Raw genomic sequence first — 25160 nt, forward strand, 5'->3', positions numbered from 1 at the left:
ATAAGAGGTTGTGGGTCCACAGGGAGCCAGGTAGGACCCAAGAAAAACTTCCAACTACACCCTAACACTGTCCACTGCACATGTGAGGCAGTCTGCTGTTTCCCAGGGATGAAATAATTACTTTGTCTCATGATATGATGGATTATTAATATAGTAACTCAGTTTGATATAGCAGTAATTACTGTAATTTGAATGAGTACATATTCCTTTAGTATTTATTTATTTCCCCAACAGTACTGAAAATGCTTTGAGAATAAAAAACATAGTTTCTACATTTTAGAATGAAAATACAGTGAGGCACTGTTATTCTGGTTGAATCTTGTTGAATGAATAGCTGAGTATTTTCTCACTGAACAGACACTGAATATTGGGAAATCAGCTCCAATCACAGTAAGGCTATATTTCTGTGGACCCTTGTATATTCAATTTGGATAATAAAATTTATTTTCTTATGTTTCTTTATTTTTTTTCCTAAACTCTTATGATGTATAAGTGAATTATTATATGTACCAAGAATACAGAACTTATAGAAAAATTCTATAGATGATGCATTGGTTTATAATTAAATTTTTCAGATTATTACAGCATGGACTCCAAGATATAGGTATTCAAACAATTTTATTCATACTTGGCTTTGTCACAAGAAATGAATGCAAGATTGTTAGGCATGTGTTCCTCCTCAATACCTTCTTTTTATCTAGCCTTAGAAAAATGATTATCTGAATAATGTCTGACCTCTATGCACTCATAAGTTAAATACACTTTCATTTATGGAGAATTTCTTCAGTTAACATATTTTGTGTCTCATAATGTTTTTACTGTTAGCACTTTCTTTTCCTTTCCTTTTCTTTTTTTTTTCTTTCTTTTTTTTTCTGAGACAGGGTTTCTCTGTGTAGCTTTGCGCCTTTCCTGGAACTCACTTGGTAACCTAGGCTGGCCTTGAACTCACAGAGATCCACCTGCCTCTGCCTCCCGAGTGCTGGGATTAAAGGCATGCATCACAACTGCCTGGCCACTGTTAGTACTTTCAATAGTCTGTTTTGGACACATTTTGTAGAAGTGATATAAGACACTCATAATTGTTAATTCATAGTCACATTGTACTATATAGTAGTGGGTATAATTTAAGATGCTTATTTTTTATTTGAACAGTGTGTTGCTTTCTTTAAAATATTTTTTGATGTTATGGATATTTTGTTGTTAAAAATTGAATGGCATGTTTATAAATGGAAATCAGAATCTTTGGAGGAAAGCTGTTGGCAGCACAATTATTTTACACAAACAAGTGGATCTGTGGGAGGGGACCACACGAAGCTTGCATCCCCTTTTGAACCTTCAGTAGCATCCTCCAGGGAAGGTCTGTGACCGAAGATTGTTTGAATGGCAGTAGTGGGGTGCACAGGAACACTGCTCCTCAAAGGAAGCATCGCCTCATCTGACCTAGTCTGGGAGGTAATCAGGCGCCTACTTCAGCCAGTCCACAGCAATGTCTCCAACCATTTCCATTTTTTAGCATCCAAGAGCCATCTGAGGACATCTTTTGTTTATTTAGTAGATCTTCACAGGGAACATTTTGTTGAAAACTTAAGTTAAACCTGATCTTATTTTAGACTTTAGCTTCTGAAAATATGTAACTCTTAGGATTCTTGTGCTCTATGATGAATTAGTTTTTATGGCATAGATCAACTATTTTATGATGTTATCTAATAGCAGGTTCTCATCTTCTGAGACACTTGGTGGAGTAAAGGCTATTATTACTCTTGGCTTTAAAGTGAATACTTAAAAGATTGTCATTTCCATTTAATCATTTGTGGGATGTTAAATTTATGAATACTTTTCCTCTTTTGCTTTCTTACTTTTAATGAGCATAAAATGATGCTTCTGAAAAAGGTGTTATATAGCTTGAAACTTGAGCAGTAATTATTTTGTGAGGAATGATGAATACTCTCGGCGAAATGTTCCAAATGTAAAGAACTCTTAGGGACAGTGGGTGGGTCTGGACTGTACAGGGTGTTCAGCTGCCCATCACTTCTCTGAAGGTTCAGTGGTTAAGCGTATGCTGGCAGCTGCCAGAGTCAACACTCATATATTTATTTCTGTGAGAAGAGCTTCAAGTGTTACTATTCATAGGGGTCTTAACTGCAGCCTGCTGCTCTTGACTCAGAACTCACTTTATTCTGTGTCCTATTCAGAATCCCAATTCAGAAGGCTGAGCTATTAGGTTTATCATAGTGTTTATAGAGGTCTGCTTATTTACTTAGCATTGCAGAAAAATAGGCATCTTTTTCATAAGGTAGACTGTGGTTGTGTTATAATATTTTTCAAGGCAGTAGCATTATGAGTTAACCATTTGAATATATTTCTTCATACTGTTTTGCTCATATAATTATATAAAAGTTTATCAAGTATTCACTTCTCACTTTTCATTTTACTTTTATTCAGAACACTTGTTTATGTAATATGGAAAGCAACTTTCCAGTTAATAACTAAAACAAAAAATTAAAATGAAAGGCAACTTTCCAAACTGACTTTTTAATGGAACCCTTACAATGTCATGTCTAGATTTATAGAATAAAATAATATGGACAGAATTTGATTAATAATGTAAAGCAGAAAACTAATTAGAAATACTTGCATTTTGTGAGACTTAAACATTGTGGCTTTTTTTTCCTGACCTCACTTTGTGATAATGAATTTTAGAAGGATAATGACACAGGGCAAATAATACATAGTCGTAGAATCCAGACACACCATCTGACAAAGGCTGAGGGATACAAGACAGTCCTCACTTGTGGACACAACTCTCAGGTCTAGAATTTAAAGACAATTTGTTTTAGTGAAAGGGGGTTTATTTTGGCCCACAGTCTCATAGTTTTCAGCACAGGACGGGATAGGTTGGTTCCATGTTCACTGAGCATCATGGTAGAGGGATATGGTGGAGCAGAACCTTTATCCTCATAGCAGCCGAAAGTCAGAGTGAAGGTAAATGAACCAGGGCCAGGGACGCCCTTCAGAGATGTTCCTCTAGTACATATGAACTCCTTCCTGTGGAAGACCTCCCTTCTACAGCTTCACTAGCTTCTAATAGTCTGCTTTAATAGATCAATAGATTAAACCACTCAATAAATCAGAGTCCCTTGATCTAATCCTCTAGAATTACATGCCAGTTTCATGCTAGAGATATACTTTGTTAATCTAAGAACCTTTGAATCCAATAAAATCACAGTCAATATTCAGCATTATATTTCCAGCCCTTGTTGATTTTGTACCAAAATGCATTTAATATAAAACACATTCTTTTTTTCTTTTTTCTTTTGGTTTTTTGAGACAGGGTTTCTCTGTTTAGTTTTGGTGCCTGTCCTGGATATCGCTCTGTAGACCAGGCTGGCCTGGAACTCACAGAGATCCACCTGGCTCTGCCTTCCGAGTGCTGGGATTAAGGCATGCACCACCACAGCCAGCATAAAACACATTCTTAAGCCATATTCAATCCTTAAATAAAGGCAATAACAAAGTCATAATTTCACTTAAAATGATACAATTGTCCTATGTATAAGGAAAAACACTTTCATTCCTTCAACAATGTCTCTGTAGTTCTAATATCAAAAATCCAAGTCTGAAATTTTCTCTGAATATTACTGTTACATACATACATGTGTGTTCCAATATATAAATGAAATCCACTGAGTCCATTTTGCTTGTCTGTATGTATATGGTTTCAGCGATGACCACTCTACATTGGACAACCCAGTATGTGTGTTTGTTCCACAACTGAGAACAACAGAATGCTTATTAGAGGCATTGATTCTCTGAATATATTTTAATCATGTTCTCATGCATTTTTAATATTTTTGACCAGATATAATCTTCTATGGATAAATGGTTATTAATTTTGGGCCAAATTTGATAACATACGGTGCTTGGGTGTTTGGTCAAACACCAACCTACATGATCCTCTTGAGCTTTTTTTTTTTTAAATCTGATAAGCATTTAGTATGGTAGATTTGTGAAATATCCATTATGTGCATGGGATTTTGTCATTATTCCCGAAATTGGCCCCATTGATGTTTTCTAAGTCTAATACAATTACTGAAAATGTCTTCTGTTCCCTTACCCCATGAAATCTCACAAGCTCTGTCTACTGTCCACATGTTTGGGTCTTCCAAACTCCCACTGAATGTTCCAGAAAGCTCTGTTTATAACATTCTAAAGATTGTCTAGCTGGCTACTCTATAAACACTTCTAAAGACATTCCAGGTATTTGTGAACCTCTTGGTGAGTTTTGTCACGGTGATGAATCTTTTCTTGGTGTCACTGATCCAAGCTAGTACTTCTCATATTTTTCAAAACCTCACCAAAGTAGTGTAGTAGAGATGGATTTATTTGGGCTCACAGTTTTAGGAGTTTTCACTCCATTGTGGTGGGCAAGTCTTGGAGGAACAGTAGTGTGGTGGTGGTAGCATGTCACAGAGATCCTCTTGCTTCAGGGAGATCAGGAAATACAGTGATAGAGTAGAGCCCAGGATTTGGAATAACTTCATAGCCCAGAAAGGCCTTGTGGCTGGGCAGTGGTGGCACATGCCTTTAATCCCAGCACTTAGGAGGCAGAGGCAGGCAGATCTCTGTGAGTTCGAGGCCAGCCTGGTCTACAGAGTGAGATTCAGGACAGACACCAAAACTACACAGAGAAACACTGTCTCTAAAAAAAAAACCACAAACAAACAAGCAACCCCCCCCAAAAAAAAACCCCAGAAAGGCCTTGAACTTTCAATAGTCCTGTCTCAACCTCCAAAACACCTGGGGGACATGCCTGTGATATCGGGATCTGCTTTCTTTTCTCCCCGCCTCCCCCATTATCTTTTCTCCCCACCCTCGTTTTCTTTCTTTTCATGTATTTGTAAAGCTATGTCAGTGTTTGAGGGTGTAGAAAGAGTGCAGAATTACTAAAATATCTATCAGATTATTGTGACTGAATTGGCAATATTGCTACTATCTAAATCTAGAAACTACTTTCCAGATTCCCCTCCAACCTGTGATATCTGAGTGTGATTGGTCAAAGATAGCAACCTTGCAGGGTAGAAAGGAAGCAATTGATACCTCTGTTAGAAGCCTCAGTGGTCAGACAGACAAAGGGTCTACAATGTGTGTCCTTGTTCTCTTGTGACAAGTCAGAGTGTTTCTTAGAACACGGGACTGTTCACTCTATAATTGTCTCAGGGCTGACCTCCATCCTCATGGCACTGTTCATTTAGAAACAGCAGTACTCTGAGAGGAGAAAGTTTCCACCAATGCACAGACCATACCTGCAGATATTTGTGCATCACTGCTTGTATTTTTCAGAAGTTCAGACTCACACATTTATATCAGTGCTTCAGGAAGTACAAACACTAGCTTATCAGAGCTGCAGCCCCCTCTTTCTAGACTTCATTTTCTTAGATGTTCTCACTTTTTGTTGTTTTGTTTTGTTTTTGAGACAAGGTCTTATGTATGCCAAGCTGACCTTGAACTCACTACGCTATTGAACTTTTGGTCCTGCATCCACTTTACAAATGCTGGGATTACAGACATGCCACCATATCCGGTGTATCTTATGCTGGGGACTGAGTCCAGGGCTCCGTGTTTTGATACATTCTAGAAACATGAGCTACATCCCTCGCCCGTTTGCGGGATTTTTAATCATTAATTAAATCTGTTACTGACATAATACATACAATGGTTCAGTTTACAGTTGATATAAAAAGAACTGTTAAGGAAAAACACTTTTTGAGTAACAAAATAAACCCAGTAAATACACATTTAAAAGCATAAGTTGACATAGTAACCTAGATATCAAACAAGGCAGGTTCAGACCACAAAGTGTTAAAACATATAAGAAAATGAAATTCTGTATTATAAATGATTTTGTTTACATTTGAAATCCACTTATGAATTAAAATGTAATTCACAAATAACATGCAACATTTACTAATAGTGCTATACTGACACCATAATCTACATTTTATTTTACTGTCAGTGCTTCCAGTATTTTTCTTTAAAGCATAATGTTAGATTTGAATGAGCTATGTATAATTTTCATATTACAAAACACTTCTCCAATATTAATATTTATGTCATTAACAAAAAAACAAATATTTGTCGGATTCTATCAAATGCCTCATTAATATCTATGAGGTGACCAACTGATTTTTTACTTCTTTCTCACCATGATTACTATTGATCTGTCTATGTATTCTTGGAATTAGATCCACTGAGTCACAATTTTGAAATGTGATGGTGGTTATTTTATTATTGAATACTCATTAGCATTCATAAATTTAGTTTGTGTTGTTCTTGGAATCTCAGTTAAATGTTGAATTCAATTTCACATGCCACTCTATGGATGTTTTGTAATTATAAAAGTCTCTTAGAATGAAAATCATTGTGTTATGTAGCTTTTAAAATTACATACTGAAGTAATCTTTTGCTTTTGGAGGGATAAAGAAAAATTTTCCCTTTATGAAAACTGGTCATCTTATATTCTATTTCTACTACAAATGATTTAGTTATATTTTATTTTCCAAGAAAATGACTAATTTCATCTATACTTTCAAAGATACACTGGGACTGTAAAATCAACATGGGTGTGATCAGGTTGACTCAAAATTTGTACCTCAGATGAAAGTCCTTATATATTGAAGAGACACAGATATCCCAGATGTGGGGCTTTTCTATAGCAAATTTTATTCACAGAAGTAGCAGAGATAAAGTTGATTAAACTGATAGAAGATTTGGAATTTTTGTTGATTCTTTTTTTTCTTTTTGAGTTTTTAAGACAGGATCCTGACAGTCTTGAGCTCTGTCTTTTCTTACCTTTGTCTTCTGAGGCTAAGATTGCAGGTGAGTCACATGACACTGGACGAAGACTTGGAGTTTTTACAAATAGACCTTTGGAATAAAGCTCTGGGCCGGTGGATAAGGATCCAGGCCCACCCAAGTCTATCCTGTGTTTCCTCTCTGTTTCTCTCCCCTCTATTTCTAGCTAAGTCTCTTATTCCTCATTCCATCAAGAGTCCCTGGGGTAAACTAATGGTGGGGGCTGCTCCCCCACAGAAACAATAACTAGCATCATCAAAACTTGCATTTTTAAATGGAGTAAAACAGTTTCCTGAGATTTGTATTAGAACTAAAGTTTCTCATAGAAGTTTATTTGTATTTAAAATTACTGGTTGTTCCACAGTCTTGGACAGGTGAATTTTCATTTTAGTAGTAGAATAATATTTATATGAGATTTGACATAATGCAGTAAAGGCATGTCTTTTAGCTAGGTATGCTTCTTAATACTGTAATTAAAACCCTGTCTAGGGCAGACATTCATTTGTTGGCCTTGGGCAGCATGTGGGTAGCAGGCTGGATGGGAGTCACCAGCATTCCTCCTGCCTTCTATGTGGGAGTCATCTTGATTAGCGGCTCCTCAGGCATCTGACAGGAACAATAGCCCATCATCTGGATATGATAGTCACTCAGTAAAATCTCAGCCATCTGAATTCCTTTTAAAATGTCAACTCTGAGATGTTCTTCAATAATTGGAACAACATTTTTAAGCTTCTAAAATAACATAAATAAACCTTAATCATTGTTGAATAAATTGTTCATTTGGAAATTGTTTTGTGATTAAGGAGTTAGTGGCATAAATCAAAACAGATTATGGTATTATTCATGATGAGTTACATACCATATGTTTAGTGCATTAATTGAAAAATGTACAAGATGACTATTTCTTGTCTAAGGCATCTAGCAAGCAGTGGATTTGGGTTTCACACAAGCTGTCATTTTCTGGGCTTCCAGGAGCCACCTTGTCTTGCAGATCCTACTGTTCTTTTCTGCTGCACTGGGGAACAAAGAGAACTGGAAGGAAGCAAACACTGAATTGATCTTTGGCTCAAAAACAGCAACTCCCAAACACTTACAGCATTTTCCTTAGGCCTTTTCAGGAGTTGGGAGACGATTTGGTCAGTACGATGCACTTTTAGCCAACATGGGATCATTTTCTCCATTTTTATAGAGATCCAGGGACTTTTTCCAAGCAGTATAATCCACCTCATAAAAGCACACAAATAGTGCTGGTTATCTTGTCGGACACAAATGAGTACATCAAAATAAATAATAAAAATAAAGAAAAAGAAGAAAAAAATACTGTCAGAGAACCTCGTTGAATTTTGTTGTTGTTGTTGTTCTTCTTCATGCCACATGGATAAACCTTCCAAACCTCCACAAACATTTGTGTTTAGAAAGAGGATTGCTCCTTGTTTGTCATTTAGGTTTTTTTTCCTGGCCAAACCATTAGTATACAAACTCATGCATCTACAATTATCACACTGAACTGTGCATGCCAGCATCATGCGTGTCCTTGTTAAGGTGCCCTCTAAATTTGTATGCCACATGTTGCTTCAAAAAACACACACAGAGTTTTAGGATCTGACAGTTCCCAGAACTGTTAACACATTTACAGAAGTTCTTTAAATGCTGTTTTACCAGGACTCTAGGCACCACCGTCTCTCACTAGATTACTATAATAGCTTTTGACTTGTCTCCCTGACCCCTTCCTTTTTCTTTGCTGCAGCTTCACCAAAATCAGAGAATAACTTTTACAAATGTCAGATCATACCTCATAATTCTTTGAAGTGTTCCCATCTAATTCACTAAAAGCTGGGCGGGCCCCTCCACCATCCGTTGGATTCCACCTAGTTCCCGCACCATCTTCTTCCTTCTCCCCCAGTGCCCTGCTTTCCAGCCCACTGAGATCCTTGGTGTCACAGCCTCTGCTGTGTTTTCTATCAGGAGTGTGCTCCACACACGTGTGTGTGCCCATGTTTGCTCTCACACCGTCTCAAGTCTTTATTCTGATAGTGCTTTATTTAACACTGAGCTGGGGCTCGTGTTGGTTTGATTTGTTTTGTTTTGCGCACCTTATTTAGATAACAACTGAGCCTGAAACTCTGCTCAGCTTTTCTTTGTGGCCGGTGCCATTTCTGTCAGGCTTCTAGTGTACTAATTTTGTTTATTTACCTCTCCCATTGTCATGGAAGCTCCACCAGGAACTACCTTACCGCTGTCTGTTCCCTGACTTCAACATGTGGAGTGCTGCCTGGCACGGGGGCTGTGTCTGATAACTTAAAAAAAGTTCTGGGACTTAGAAGTCTATTTTCAGGAGTATAAATGAGTATTTCATATGTTAAAAGGCTTTTATGTATTTCATATGGAAAAGGCTTAGGATAAATTGTGTGTTTACTGCTTACTTATTATGTTTCCTTGCTCTCTGTAAAACAAGAACTGTTTTTTTAATAAGAATCATGATTTTTTTAGTGTAGTATGAAATTATGTTTGTTTCAATCACAAATAATAGATTAAATGGATTAAATTATTCCATTTATGCAAAAATTATGAAAAGTAAGCAACACATTTTATTTAAAAATAAATTTTCATATACAAAAGAAACTTTATAAAAATGTTCATTCATGTTGTTTTTTCTCATCATCTCCTTAAGTAATAATTGTTTTGAACATAGTATTTTGCATTTTCATACAGTAACATATGAATGCGTTCTTATACAATGTATATTATTTTTGTGATTTCAAACTATATCTGTGATAATGTAATTTTTTTTCTTGGCTTAGTTTTCCACTAGCATAATTATTTGATGGGATATTTTAGTGTTGTTACTTATAACTACACTTAACTGTAATGGCTGCATAGTACTTAATGATATGAATCTTAGAAATTTATTTATTCATTTTTCCTATTAATGTCAAGGTAATTTTAAATGTTTTCCATTGTATACTTCTGTGGTTATTATCAAAATTATAACCATTTGCCTATAGAGTCTTTTTATTACACAATTTTAAGTGTTTTCATAAATTTTGTATATTTATTTAACTTATTTAGTTATTTGACATTTTCAAGCCTTTGTAAATGACCCAGAAGTCTTCCAGTAACTATGGCCTCAAGCACAGTTTAGATCTTGTCTTCTATTTCACATGTGTAAGGTAAATACAATCTTCTTTCCCACATAGTTATTAAATTATTAGGCCACAGTGCCTGTTTTTAGATCTGAAGACCATGTACCTGTCATTTTCTCCCAGGTTCCTATTTTTGTTTGTTTCATATCCATCTTTTAAAATATATTTTGTATTTATTTATTGAGAGTCTCATACTCTTTTGATCACATATACCCCACTCTCTCCCTTATATCCATCTTTCATTGGGATCCTCCTTTGTGTTTGTTGCTATTGCTGTGTATGTGAGGTAGAAGTGTTATATCTAATAATATTCTTATATTCTCACCAAAGTTGTTCATTAAATATTATAATTCATAGTTGCTCATAAAATATAGCAGAAGAGAAAGGAGATAACATTATGTTCTCATTTGCTAGAGCTCAAGTTATGAAGGAGTAGTTTGAGGATAAATTAGGTTTCATGTTGCCTTAGTTTCCTATTGCCTTGACAGAACACCATGACTAAGGCAACTTATAGAAGAATGCATTTAATGGGGGTTTACAGCTTCAAAGGATTACAGTTCATGACCATCATGGAAGGAGTATGGAAGGAGACAGACAGGCATGATGTTGGAACAGTAGCCCAGAGCTTACGTCTGATCCACAAGCAGGAGGTAGAGAAAGAGAGAGCTAACTTGGAATGACATAGACTTTTGAGACAGGGTTTCTCTGTGTAAACCTCACTCTGTAGACTAGGCTGGCCTCGAACTCATAGAGATCCATTTGGCTCTGCCTCCTGAGTGCTATGATTAAAGGTGTCCACCACCACTGCCCTGCTGCTTAGATCTTTTTAAAACGCAAAGCCCAATCCCAATGACACACCTACTCCAATAAGACCACATCTCCTAAGCCTTCCCAAACAATTGCCCAGCTGGGGACCAAGTAATTAAATATATGAATTTACTGGTGCCATTATTATTAAAACTACCCTACTTGTGAAAAGATTCATGGACACCCTTTTAAAGCTATTCTATTGTTTTAATAATGATCTATGTTTTGATAGACCCCCTCCCTTTTTCTGGAGCCTTCAGTTAAAATAGTGACTGAGAGATTATGAAGTTCGATAGAAGAATTAAGACACAGCTATTAGTAAATGATTTTGAAATTTATTTATTGGTTATGACCTCATGATCTGGACTCTATAAATCCCCCAAGCATGTTGCACATTTGTGTAAAAACAACTGAAATGTATATTTATTTGGTGGAAAAATATTTGGGCCTTTTTTAGGAACATTCCAAATTTCCCACAAGATTTTACTCTTAGGAAATCAAACCACTGTGACCATGAGCCATGCTATTGTTGCTTTAAATGACCCAGTTTTTCTGTGGAGACATGGCTTCATCACATGGCAAAAATAGATAACTCTCCTTGTCAATTACACACAGATTTTAAAAATGAAATTACAATATATAGTGGAAATGCATAGAATGAACTGGAAAGGTAACAGGGACAGAGTGGGAGGGCAGAGAGGGAGATACCATGATAGATGAGGACATCATGGGAAAAGGAAAAGGCAGTGTGCTGGGGGAGGCTCTCAGGAACCCACAAGGATGACACCACATTGGACTGCTGGCAGTGGTCCAGAGGGTGCCTGGACTGGTCTACTTTGGTGACTAGTCTAGCAAATAACCTAACTATCTTCATAGAGTCTTTGTCCAGTGACTGATGGAGGCAGATGCAGAGATCCATGGTCAGGCACCAGGCTGAGCTCTGGGAATCCAATCAAATGAGAGAGAGGAGGGATTCTGCAGGCAGGGAACGTCAAGATCATGACAGGAAGAAGTGCAGAGCTGACACTGGTGGAAGCCCATGAACTGTGGACTAGTGGCTATGAAGCACCCACGGGACTGGACTAGACTGGATATGGAAGATGGTTGTTTGGCTCGAACTGTTTGGGGAGCACCCAGGCAGGGGGATTGGGATCCATCCCTGGTGCATGGGCAGGCTTTTGGGAATCCAGTGCCTGTGGTGTGGCACCTTGCACAGCCTTAGTACGGTGGGATGGGGCTTGGATCTGCCTAGGCTCAGTGTGCCGGGCTCTGCTGACTCCCCATGGGAGACCTTGATTTGGGGGATGTGGGGATATGAGGTGGCTTGGGAGGGAGGGCTGGGAGATGGGAGGAGGGAGGAGGTGGGATCTGTGGGTGGTATGTAGAGTGAGTAGAAAATTTCTTATTAAAGAAAAAAAAGGAAAGGTAGAATGTGAGTCATTTTGTAAATGAAAAGATAATCATTGAGACAAGATGAGTGTGGAAGTCTAGTATAAATGATAGAAGTCTTCAATTAATAAAAAAGTGTTTATTTAGTTACAATTTGAGTTTTCTTTATTGTTGTTATATTTTTTTGTAGTTCTTTTTGTACTGAGGATCAATCACAAGGCCTTGATAGGTAAGCACTGTACCTCTGAGCTATCCTTGCTCTTGTTTTGGAGTAAAGAGCTTGCTATGCCACTCACAGTCCACTTCTGTCTGCATCCAATGCTAGGATTATAGATGTATACTGCCACTCCCATTAAAGCTACAGATATCCAGTCTTCCTGTGTTGGTTACTTTTATTTTGTGCATGATTTCCTGCCAAGAACCCAATAGTCCATTATGGTTGAGAAGGCATGGTGGCTACTCACATTGCAGGTGCATCCAGGAAGCTGATAATAAAAAGTAAATGGAGCAGAACTACAAAGCCTCAAGGCCAACCCACAGCTGTTGACTTATGTTGACTTATTCCTGTGATACTATACCTCTTAAGTGTTACACAGCCTTTCAAATCAGTGTACTAGCTGGGGAAGAGTTACAAAAAAAAAAAAAAAAAGCTCATACATTTTGAAGGATCACCACAATCCTTACACAATAATCCTTATAATTCTTAATCCATAATCCTTAACAGTTCTTATACCACTCAATGTCCCAAACCCAAAATGTCTTCTGAGGCTGAAGGTAATCTCATAACTGTGGGACCCATGTAAAACTAAATCAAACCAAACAAGTCCTTGTATCAAGCAATTCAAGCAAATGTTAGTGAAAACTAAAAACATGGAGTTAACACTTTTAGGAACAGAATATTCACATCAGATCTAATTACTTGTTTGTTATAATTAAGAAAGGTCCATTTGCAAAGGAAAAATTAGATGGACATGATCTTATAAAATTTTCAAACATTGCCACCAAGTATGGGAGATGACAACAACTTGGACCTCTTTGATGTGGTGTGGAAAATACTTAGTCTTTATGGTTTTTCAAATGTTAATGTACATATAGAACAAAGAAAAACAGTATCTGTGCTGATTGAATGGAATAATCTAATAAGTCACTTAGACAGACCAAACTGTTCTATAAGGAAGGAACAGAAAAGTTCTGAAGATTATTGTGTACTTGCTGTTTGTTGTATGTAACAAAGCACAGGAAAGGGATGAGCTCAGAGAGGCATTAACTGATTTAAGAGAAAAGTAAAAAAGAATAAAAATCATGGGGTTTTAGTTCTATGGGTGTGAGAAAACCATCTGTACCTAGATTCTTAGCTGAAAATTTTGTTGAAAAAGTATTGTGCTATAAAAATCCAATTTAAATGTTTAATTAAAAGAAGAGGTTTAGACTTGTGGCAGTAAGGAGCTTCCTTCCAGCCTGAGACTAGGGCTTCAGATACCTAAGATGTTAGTTATTAAAAAAAAATTAAATGAAGTACTCAAGTTAAGAAGCAAGAAAACAAATCAAATTTGGATCTACATCTAAAAAATAGTTTTCGGCAAGGTTACAAATGACAATTGAAAGTGACTGCAAATAAAAAACAAGGAAAATGTTGTTTGACAAAGATATTGGCTGAATTTTTGCTTAAAGGAAATACTAGATTGTGTAAAACCACGTAGAAGGCATTTGTAAAAGTTCAAGCTGAGAAATGTGTATACAATTCATGTATAAAGCAGGATGTGCAGAAGGACAGAACACAAAGGAGTCAGGGAGAAGAGGCTGCATGGCCTCTCCAGGAGGTGATTTTTTTCAGGCAATTGGGCTGAGCTGTTTGAAGATGGAGTGTCCAATCCAAATATGACTGTCAAATATAGTATATTAATAAATTGTTCAAATTCATGTGTTATTTGAAACTGAAAACTGTGCTCTGGCAGCAGAATTAGTTAGCTGTAATTTTCAACATGAGATTCCCTAGAATTATCTGGGAGAAAAAAAAACTTTTTTGGAGAATTACATACATCGGTGCTGTGGGATGATCTGTATGTTAAATTTGTTGCTCTGATTGGTTAATACATAAAACACTGATTGACCAGTAGTCAGGCAGGAAGTATAGGAAGGACAAGGAGAGGAGAATTCTGAGAGTGGAAGGCTGAGGCAGAGAGACACTGCCAGCTGCCGCCATGACAAGAGAGATATAAGGTACTGGTGAGCCACAAGCCATGTGGCAAAGTATAGATTAATAGAAATGGGTTAATTTAAATAGAAGAAGTAGATAACAAGAAGCCTGCCATGGCCATACAGTTTGTAAGCAATATAAGTCTCTCTGTGTTTACTTGGTTGGGTCTGAGCAGCTGTGGGACTGGTGGGTAAGAGAGATTTGTCCTGACTTATAAGCCAGGCAGGACCAGGAAAACTCCAGCTACACACCAGGGTTGACTGTAGATAGTTGTTTTGATTTTTAACTAATGTAGGAGATTTCAGCTCAGAATAGGTGGTGCTGTTTCCTGAGCAAGCTGTCGTTGGCTGTATTAGAAAGGTAGGTAACCATGAGCTATAATAACAAGCCAACACAAGCTGCCTTGGCTAGAGTGCTTTTTAGCACAGAAACAGAATTTAAATCAGGACACCCTCTCATTTCAGACTCAAATATGTTTGTCTCAAAGTGTCCTTCAAGACTTCTTGTCTGGGGATGGACTATCCACACCCCAACTCCGTGACAGGAAAGAGCAGAACAACCCAACAGTGAAAATATTGCATCCTTTAGAACAGCTAGAAGGTGAACTATTTCCACGTAGATTACTGTTTTTTAATCTCATCATATAAAAAGGCCAGCTGTGTGAGTGGGAAGCAGGAAGTTGATCCATTAACAGCTGATCCATGGAGACAAAGCCAACTGGAACATCTACATGACTGCCCTAGCTTTCCCACTTGATTTTACTTTTGTTTTTACACTGTCAATCAAGCTCCTCCAGTCAACTCTGCTAGCTGTTGTAAGCATCAAATTTTATGATCTTTTATTATCTTTCTGGTACTCATCTCTATCAGGTATTTGCTATTGTTCTTTTACCCTTGATGGGCATATATTTAATTTAATTGAGTCCATCAATTAAAACCAAAAGCATGTTTATCATAGATTATTGTCTACACAGTACAGATTACTACATTCTACCATGTGATATGGGTTGTTGTGTTTTGTTGCTAGTAACAGTTGAATCTTTTTTTCCATGGTGACAATACACTCAACCATGGTTGAGCATTTGAAAGCATAGTGTGTCCTTGCAGGGAACCTGAGGTTGGTTATTTTCCTTTATGTGTATGTGTATGTGGTGTCCTGTATTTTTAATGAGTAGACTCCAGTATTGTGTATGGAGATGTCTCTCCATTGATGGATTAGAAAATATATTTAATACCTGATAGTAGTTTGTATGTGACTGTAAGGTTGAGCGTTGTAAGCAGGCTGTTAGGACAGTTGTGTGGTCCTTGCTATGGGTGATGAGACTTATAGCTGAAGCTCAGCTCTTTGCCTAAAAGGAATTTGCCCATAGAAAGGAGATATTATAATGAGAAAAAGACATGCAGATGCTGTATTCTGCATGAGACTCTGAGTAGACAGAAAAAGAGAATACAGGAAGAGCAGTTGGAGCTGTTGGTTTGTTGTCTCTTGCAGCTGATACCGCATAGGGAGAGTACAAGTCAGATTTGTGCCAAAACCTTGGAACCAATGTGAAACATCAGATGGCAAGGAAGGCATAAACAATGTAGAAATTATAAAACATACTTCTTAGTTCTAATCATTAATATAGAGAAAGTAAAATCCTGGGGCTCAGCATATAGACAGACAGGACCTTAAGAACTGCTCAGTAAGAAAAACTATGATTATTAAGGGATATTCTATTTTAAACTGCTCAAATTGGAGATTTTAAAGGGGTACAAGAATCCCTCATAGCCTGGCTCATGGAGTATGAGACAAAGGGGAAAATGAGATCAATTTGACTGTCAGCAAAGCAGAGAAGCAAATGTAACTTGAGATAAAGGCTCCATAATGAAAGGCAATATGAAGAAACCAGTCCTTGTTGGACTTGCTCATGAGACCATTAGGGACATTTAGTAATCACAAGCTGAGATTCCCAAAGACATTAGAATCTAGAAGAGAACAGAGGAAGGCTTGGTGATACTTAGAGAATTGGGCATTTGAGAGATAGGGTTTTATATAAAGGCCACTGGCCCAGTAGGACTGTGTTTACAGGAAAGTTAAGAAAGAAATTGATTCAGTAGGGCCCTTAGGATTGGTGTGGGACTATAATCACTTTGCTGAGTTTCATAATGGGGAAAACCACTTCCCTACTCTTTTTTAAACACACACACACACACACACACACACACACACACACACACACACTTAGTTAAAATGAAATCAATATCAAAAAGCAATTTAAACAGACCTGTAACCCCTAGTGAAATAGAGGCAGTAATTTAAAATCTCCCAACAACAACAAAAAAGTCCCAGGGTCAGATGATTTTTATCACAGAATTCTACCAGTCCTTCAAAGAATGTTCAATGCCAATAATCTTTAAATTATTTCACAAAATAGAAATATAAGAAACATTGCCCAATTTATTTTATGAAGCCACAGCTACCCTGATATCCAAACCACATAAAGACACAACAAAGATAGAGGATTACAGACCAATTTCCCTTATGAACATAGATGTAAAAATTATCAATAAAATACTTGTGAACTTAATATAAGAACACGTCATAGAGACCTGGAGACTAGGGATACAAGGGGCATACTTTGACATAATAAAGGTGATTTACAACAAGCCAATAGCCAACATCAATGTAAATGGAGTGAAACTCAAAATATTTCTGCTAAAATCAAGAACAAGACAAAGTTTTCCACTATCTCTAAGTCTTTGCTAGCTTAATATTGCAACTGAAGGAGATCAAGGGAATATGAATAGTATACAAAGGACTCAAAGTATATTTATTTGCAGATGATATTTTCCACAGGAAACTTCTACAGTTGACAAACACTTTCAGCAAAGTTGCAGGATACAAAATAAATGCACAACAATCAATAACCTTCCTAGTACAAATGACCAATGGTCTGAGAAAGAAGTCAAGGAAACAATAACATTCACAGTAGTCACAAAAATCTTGGGTAACTAACCAAGCAAGTGAAGCATCACCATTCCCAATTTAAAGATGTACTATAGAGAAATAGTCATAAAAATAGCATGGTATTGGCATAAATACAAATGTCTATTGATTAATAGAATAAAAATGAAGACCCAGACTGAGGCCTACACCTCTGAGACATCTGAATTTTGATAAATAAGCTACAAATACATATGTAAGAAAAGACAGCATCTTCAATAAATGGTGCTGCTGGTCAAACTGCAAGTAGAAGAATGCAAATATATCCATAATGTAATCCTGAACAAAACTCAATTCCCAATACAGCAAGGACCTCAATATAAGGACAGATAAACTGATAGAAGAGAAAGTGAAGACTAGTCTTGAACTCATTGGCACAGGATAAGACTTTCTGAACAGGACACTGATATTACAGGCACCATGAAATACAATTAAATAACACCTCATGAAACTGAAAAATTTCTCCATAGTAAAGGACACCATCTTACAGACAAAGCAGCAGCCTACAGGATGGGGAAAACTTTTTATAAACTCTACACTAAATAAAGGGATAACATTTAAAGTACATAAACAACCAAAAAAACTAGACATCAAGTAAACAAACCAATTAAAATCTGAGCTGCAGATCTAAACAGGATGTTCTCTAAAGATGAAACACAGATGGTGGAGAAGCACTTAAGCATCCTTAGTTATCAGGGAGATGCAAACCAAAACTACTTTGACATTTCACCTTGTACCATCCATAATGTCCAAGGTCAATAAAATAAATGAGAGCTCACACTCACACTGGTGAAGATGGGGAGTAAAGGGAGCATGATGTCCATTGCTGGGGAGAGTCCAATCTTGCACAGCCACTGTGGAAATCAGTGTGGCAGTTCCTCATGAAGATGGGAACCAATCTATTTCAAGATCCATCTGTACCACCCTTTGGCATATACCCAAAGGACTTTTCATTGTGCAACAGAAACACTTGTTTATTCATGTTCATTGTTGCTAATTTCATACTATCCAGAAATTGGAAACAGACTAGATGTCTATCAATGAATCCATTGATTAAGAAAATGTGATATAGTTACACAATGTGATATTACTCAATTATATAAAAAAGGGAAAGAAAGAAAAGCATGAAATTCACAGGTGAATGGATGGAATATTCTGAGTGTGATAACCCAGGCAAAAAGACTAGTTATATATTTGCTTATATGTGGATGTTATCCTTTAAGCCCTATATGTGTGTTGTTATCTGTATGACCACTGAGTTTAGGTATAGAGTAATAGGCTAGTGGGGAGGGAAGTATTTTCTTAGCAAGCAGAGATAGATTAGATTGTTATGGATGGATGGTAAAATCACTAGAATTGGAAGGACTAATGGAGAGGGGAAGGAACAAGGAGGGGTAAGGAAACAGAGAGAGAGAGACCCCTAAAACTAAGGGCTATCTGAGATGTCCTATAGAAACCTACTACAGTTAAAGCACCCTAATACATATACATGAGTTAAAGAAACCTAAATGGAATAATCAAATAATGGACAGACAAGGCCCCAACCAGACATCTTTCACCACCAAATGAAACCTCCAGTGTGAGGAATGAATTATGTTTCAGTTTTTGGCCAAGTTGTTGGCCAAAGGAACCCCATGGAAACCCCCAAACAACCCAGTCTATTGTCAAAGTTATTGGTTGCTCTCCTCAAACTGACAGTAAGGCCCTATTGCTGAAAATAGCACCTAGATATCTCACGGAACATGAAGAAGTTGAACTGGTGCCTACATAGAGCCTTCACCCATTTCTCACTAGTGCTCATGATACTAGAAGGTACTCTGCATGATACCAGAGAAGAAAGGAAAAAAACACAACCCCATTTATAAATCATCTGATCTATGATGGTGACCTGCCTACATGATATGCTGCTGTAATAGTGGCACAAAATTTATAGGAGTAACTATCTTAGTTACTCTTATGTTGTTGTGAAGAAACAACAGGAAGGAAGCTCTTATAAATGAAAACATTTAATTGGTAACTTTCTTACGATTTGAGAGGGTTAGTCAATTATCGTCATGGTAGGAAGCAAACTGGCATGGTGTTGGAGCAGTAGCTGAGCACTTTGTATCTTGATCTATAGGTAGAAGGCTGAAAGAGATACTAGACATAGCATTGGCTTATGAACCCTCAAAACTCTCTCCTAGTGACACACCTCCTCCAACAAGGTCACATCTCCTAATTTTTTCCAAACAATTTATCAACTGGATACAAAACATGCAAATATATGAGCCTATCAGACTCATTTTCATTCGAACCATCACAGTGACTAACCACTATCTGATTGGTTATAAGGCCCACTCAATGAGATAGAACCTATTCCCAACACTGTTTGGGTGCTCAAGCATCTAAGACTAGAGAGGCCATGGACTTAGGGATAAACCAAATCATAGCTCATGAGGAAATATATTTGCCTCTGTAATAGCATTAAGATATAGGACCTTGGGCTGGAGATGGCTCAATGCTTAAGAGCACTTGCTGTTGTTGCAGAAGACCTGAGTTGTGTTTTAGTAGGATCTTTGTGTATTGGAATGTGTACATCTCTGTATCTGTATATTTCTTTTCTTTTTCTTTGATTTTTTTCCTGTTTGTTTATTTTTGCCTATTCTGGTTTTTATTTCATTTTAATTTTTTTAGATGCCTGTTTGTTTTCCAATGACAGCGAGAGCAAGGAAGGGTAAGATTTGGGTGGCTGGGGAGGTGGGCAGGATTTGGGAGGAGTTAATTATCAAAATAAAATAAATGTAGGCAGTACAGTAAATTTAAAATTCCCAGATCTACATTCCTTGGAGAACTATTCAATCTTTGCTGCATGAATATAAGTTCATGGATAGTTACTGATAGAGCATTCTAACTGGTCTCTTTCTTCAAACCTCATTCATTCCCTGTACCAATGAGAGTGACACCTTTCAAAGCTATGTTAGACCTTATGATACTCTTTCTGAAAACCCTCAATTGACTCTCCAACTGTTCCAACACAACACCCCAAGTCCTCACGAAAGCATTGTTCAAAACCCTGTGAACCTGATGACTCGTGTCTGCAAGCTTCTGTCTCTCTTCTTGCCACTTCATTTTTCTCACCGTTGCCTTCTTATTCTTCATGGAGCATGCAAGCTTTCTCTCATCTCAAGAACTTGGATCCTTCTAGAATCCTTTTTCTGAGACCTTTAAAAGACTGATTTCTTTATTTCAGCCAGGTCTCTAATCCGGAGCTGTTTTCTATCTGTCATTGTCTTTGTGTTTTTTCCCCCAGACTATTGATCGCTATGAGATACTCTTAGTGTTTAACACCTGTCTCATCTTCCGAGTCTCCATCCAGGCAGGGAACAGTAAGATCTGTTGGTGTCTGTGAAAATTAGGTTTTGTGAACTTAACACAAACTAGAGTCACTTTGAAAGAGGGAAACACAATTAAGGATTTTCTTTCATCAAATTGGCCAGTGGGCAAGTCAATGAGGGCATTTCTTGATTAATGGTTGATGTTAGAGCTCCCAATCCACTTTGGGCAGTACCACCCCTGAACAGGTGGTCCTGGGATGTATAAGAGATCAGGTTAAGCAAACAATGGAAAGCAAGCCAGTAAGTATCATTCCTCCATGGTCTTTGCTTCAATTTCTGTCTCCAGGTTCCTTCCTGGAATTCCTGTTCTGGCATCCCTCAGTAATGAATGTAAGCTCAATGAACCTTTTCCTTCTCAAACTGACTTTGTCAATATAACAGAAACCTACACAGGATTCTGCTTAGATCAGGATTGTTGAGTCTGCACATGGTAGGCACTCAGCAAATTTGTTGAAGGCTATTTGGATTTATATTCAACTGTATTAATCTCACGTCTTTGATCTCAGTGACCATCACCAGTACTTTTATTTTGATTTATGTATTTATCACTTGAATTATATTACTGACTTTTTATTTCCCAATAAGAAGGCTTGGCTACAATATTTTCCAAGTCTTTATAACCTCGGAATGCCTTCTGCTGCTTTTATATTGGAACAATAAATTGGTTGATGTGGAATTTTCAGGTCACAAACTTTTTCCAGTAAAGCATAGTGTGGATATTCTTTGTTGTCCTTTGGCATTCACTTATGCAGAAAGAGAAAGCAGGGTACAGCCCAAATTCTATCTTTCTTAAGTCATTATGACTCCTAACTTTGGTACTAATATGTCACTTACTATCTTTCTTTCTTTTTCTGGGTTCATGAAGTTAGTCCTTTTTATTCTCAGACTTGAATTATATTTCAGACAGGATATTCTTTTCTATTAAATATATGATTGTTGCTTGTTCTATTACTCAGATGTCTTGCTAAGCAAGATTATGCTTCTTAGACTTAGTAAATCTCATCTGACCTCTATGATATCTTTTTCTTAAATAATTTTTTCCTGTGTGAAAACAGCACGAGACTTTAGTTGTCTTGTTTTCTTTGCACAACCGGGGATTGAACCTAGGGCCTTGATCATACCAGCCTAGCATCTTACCACTGATCTATTTGCTCAGCCCTCGTTTTACATTTTAGTTTTGAGACAATGTCTCATTTGTCACCCAAGCTGTCCTTGAACATTTAGTAGATCCTGCCAGCCTTGAACTTGCTATTTTTCTGCTTTAGCCTCCCTTGTGCCTGGAATTATTAGCATGTATCACAGGGTTCAGTTGTGAGTCACTCTGGGCAAATTTTGCCGTTTTATTGTCTTCACAAAGACATTAATTTAGTTATTAATTTGTAAAATTCACTTTAATCTTTGGCCAACTACACTTTGATATTTTGTTGTCTAAATTTACTTTTCCATTGTATATCCTAATATCTTTTTAATACTTTCCACTGGGCTAACTAGGGATTTTCTATAATATGTATTTCTTACACGACACAATAAAATTTGGACATATGTCTTTATTTGGACACTGAGGACATTCTACAAATGCTTTTGTAAGGTTTCATTTTTTTTTATAATTAGGTTTTGGCTAGAGAAAAGTACGTACAGACTGACAGGTTTAATACTTTCTCAATCTAAGTCTGACCTCAGATGCCCTTGCTAGGAAAGATTCCTTTTCCTAAAAGGCTTTCCTTTTTATACATTTATTTTTATTTGTGTGTGTGTGTGTGTGTGTGTGTGTGTGTGTGTGTGTGTATGTGTGTGTGTGTGTGTGTGTGAAGTCAGAGGCAAATGACTAGTTCAAGTACTGATTTGTATTAAGGGTACGTTTAAGTGTTACTCTACTGAAAGTTTTTTTAATTTTTGTGGTTTCATGTGTATTATGATTTTATTTCTGTTTATTTTCAAATAGAGAGATTTTTAATGTGTTTCTTCTTGCTGCTATTGTTGTTTTGTGTTTCAATTTTCTGTCCTGAGTGACAAAGAGACCATAAAGTTCTGTAGGTAGGAAGGCAGAGAAGATCTGGGAGCAGTTGGGGGCGGGTGGTAAACATGATCAAAATATATGAAAAAAATCTTAAATAAAAGTTTTTTATTCTTTGCAACTGTTGAACTCCTTACCCATATTGTATTTTGAGATGAATTAGCACTGGTAAGATATATTTTAATGGTTAGAGAATGTACCAGATCCAGGCATGATGTCACATACTTACAATTTCATATTATAGGGGTCAATGGAGAAGAATCACCACACTGGTCTGGACATGTTAGTAACACCTTGCCTTGAATTGCACACTCTACACAAACACACTCTCTCCTCTTCCCCAAAAGACAGAAAGAGTAAAACCAACATAGATTTCTCTTGAGTACATTTCCCTAGCCTTTCTCATTTGTAAATTGGAACACAGGAGTTGTCTCTCTGATTCTTCTCTCCCTCACACTCTTTACCTGACAAGATTCTGTCTTAAATCTAAGGAAGTTGCCAGGCCTCCCTTAGACATCTTCCTGCTTACAGACCTGTTAAAGTCATTTTGCAAAACCTTAGGGAAGAAATGACTTCCTCCATGGTTTTCAGATGTGTCTGATTATATATTTTATTTTATATTTTTGTCGTCCTTTCCACACCATGTTCTCTGATCTAACACTGTGTTAGATCAGTCATTCACCAGTTCAGCATCTCTATTTTGCCTTCTTCATAGTATTTAATTAAAATATTAGTTTTAATTTGTTTTGTTTGTGTTATTACAAAAAGTGCAGGCATAATCTTGCCCAGAGCTTCATCACACAGGTTAATGATGGTATCTACAATTATTGAACATTCTCTTTGCTGGATGTCTATATACCAGTTCATTTTACTGAAAGGTGTCTATACATAGAAGGGGGAAAACATTTGGACATTCTGCAACATTGCATACATTACTGAACCAATAGCATACATTCAGGAGAACATTACCTCAAGTGCTATCTTTTTTTTTCCATTGAGAAAAGAAGCTGGTTGAATTCTCCTACCTTACATCAAACACTTTGACATTTCATTTTTTCCTGTTTCCTGAATTAAGTAATCTCTAAGGCTTATCAGTTGGAATACAAGTATTTTTTTCATCTCCTTTCAACCTGCTACATGCTGAAATATGCTTAGCCTTCCTGGCTTGGGTAACTGACTGGTGAAAATTGTGAACTGGGCAAAGACTTACTTTTTCTTTAAATGGAGTGCCACACTCCAACCTACTACTAATAATTTGACGTATCTATATATTATTACAGTTCATGGGTTTATTGTTAAGAAAAACTCAACATTAACATGATTTGCCACTGGGATTACAGCCAGCCCGCCACACCCACCTGGCTTTTCAATCTGTTTTGGAGACCCAAACTCTAATCCTCATACTTATCTATCAAGTTCTTTACCCATCCTGCCACCTCCCAACCCCTTTCGGGTTCATTCTATTTAGAGGGTGTCGTGTAGCACTAGGGTGAATTTCTCAGACCACCTTTGCTTGTTGATGAATTTGTGTTTAAATTTTGGCAAATTATTTAGTTTAGTCTTTTGGACTTGTGAAACAGTGACACACACACACACACACACACACACACACACACACACACACACACACAAACACACACACTCCTTTGCATAAAACTCCTAAAACCATTGAAATTTCCCTAGCAACTGTGCTAGGAGAGTATGTGTCGCCATATTATTTTACCTCTGCTTCAGTTCCTGACACAGCTCCTTGATACCCTTGTAGACAAGTGTACCAACAGACTCTTTCATGCTAATATTTGATTGTGGTGACTCACATATGCTTTCTAAACCCTAGTAGTTTCCTAAGCAATAGAACTGCCTTTTGTTCTAAACAGGTAAAGCTTGATTGGCTTTTAAAAAGAACTTGTCAGCAGAAAGTCCAAGTCAAGTTACCTCTGTGGAGGAGACAGTAGCTGAAAGTGCAATTAATGATTAATTATGCTTACCCAGAGAAGGCTATATAAAGTTTTCTGCTCTGTGGATCTAGGGAGCATCAGTGAGGATGTGTTGAGATAGTGATGCATACTAAGACCACAGCTGCAACTCTTCTAGAATGTGCCCTCTTTCGCCTGACACTTTGTCTGCATCCTTTATTATAAACATTTTTAATTATCACATATATGTAATTAGTGCTTTGTTAGTTATGTAAACTGTTCAAACATATTTAGTGAACTCAAGAAGGGAGAGTGGGTTTTTAAGCTGTCAGAAGTGTAAGTGACAATCTTAAACTTATTAGAATCTGTAGAGGGGAGATGTTTTATGGGACTGAGCCCTTGGAGACATCAAAATATCTATAGGTGGATGATGTCAGAATTGAACCGAATTACAGAACACTTAGCTGGTGACTTCTAGGTATT

This window comes from Peromyscus maniculatus, chromosome 6, assembly GCF_049852395.1.
Source record: "Peromyscus maniculatus bairdii isolate BWxNUB_F1_BW_parent chromosome 6, HU_Pman_BW_mat_3.1, whole genome shotgun sequence".
Taxonomy (NCBI): domain Eukaryota; kingdom Metazoa; phylum Chordata; class Mammalia; order Rodentia; family Cricetidae; genus Peromyscus; species Peromyscus maniculatus.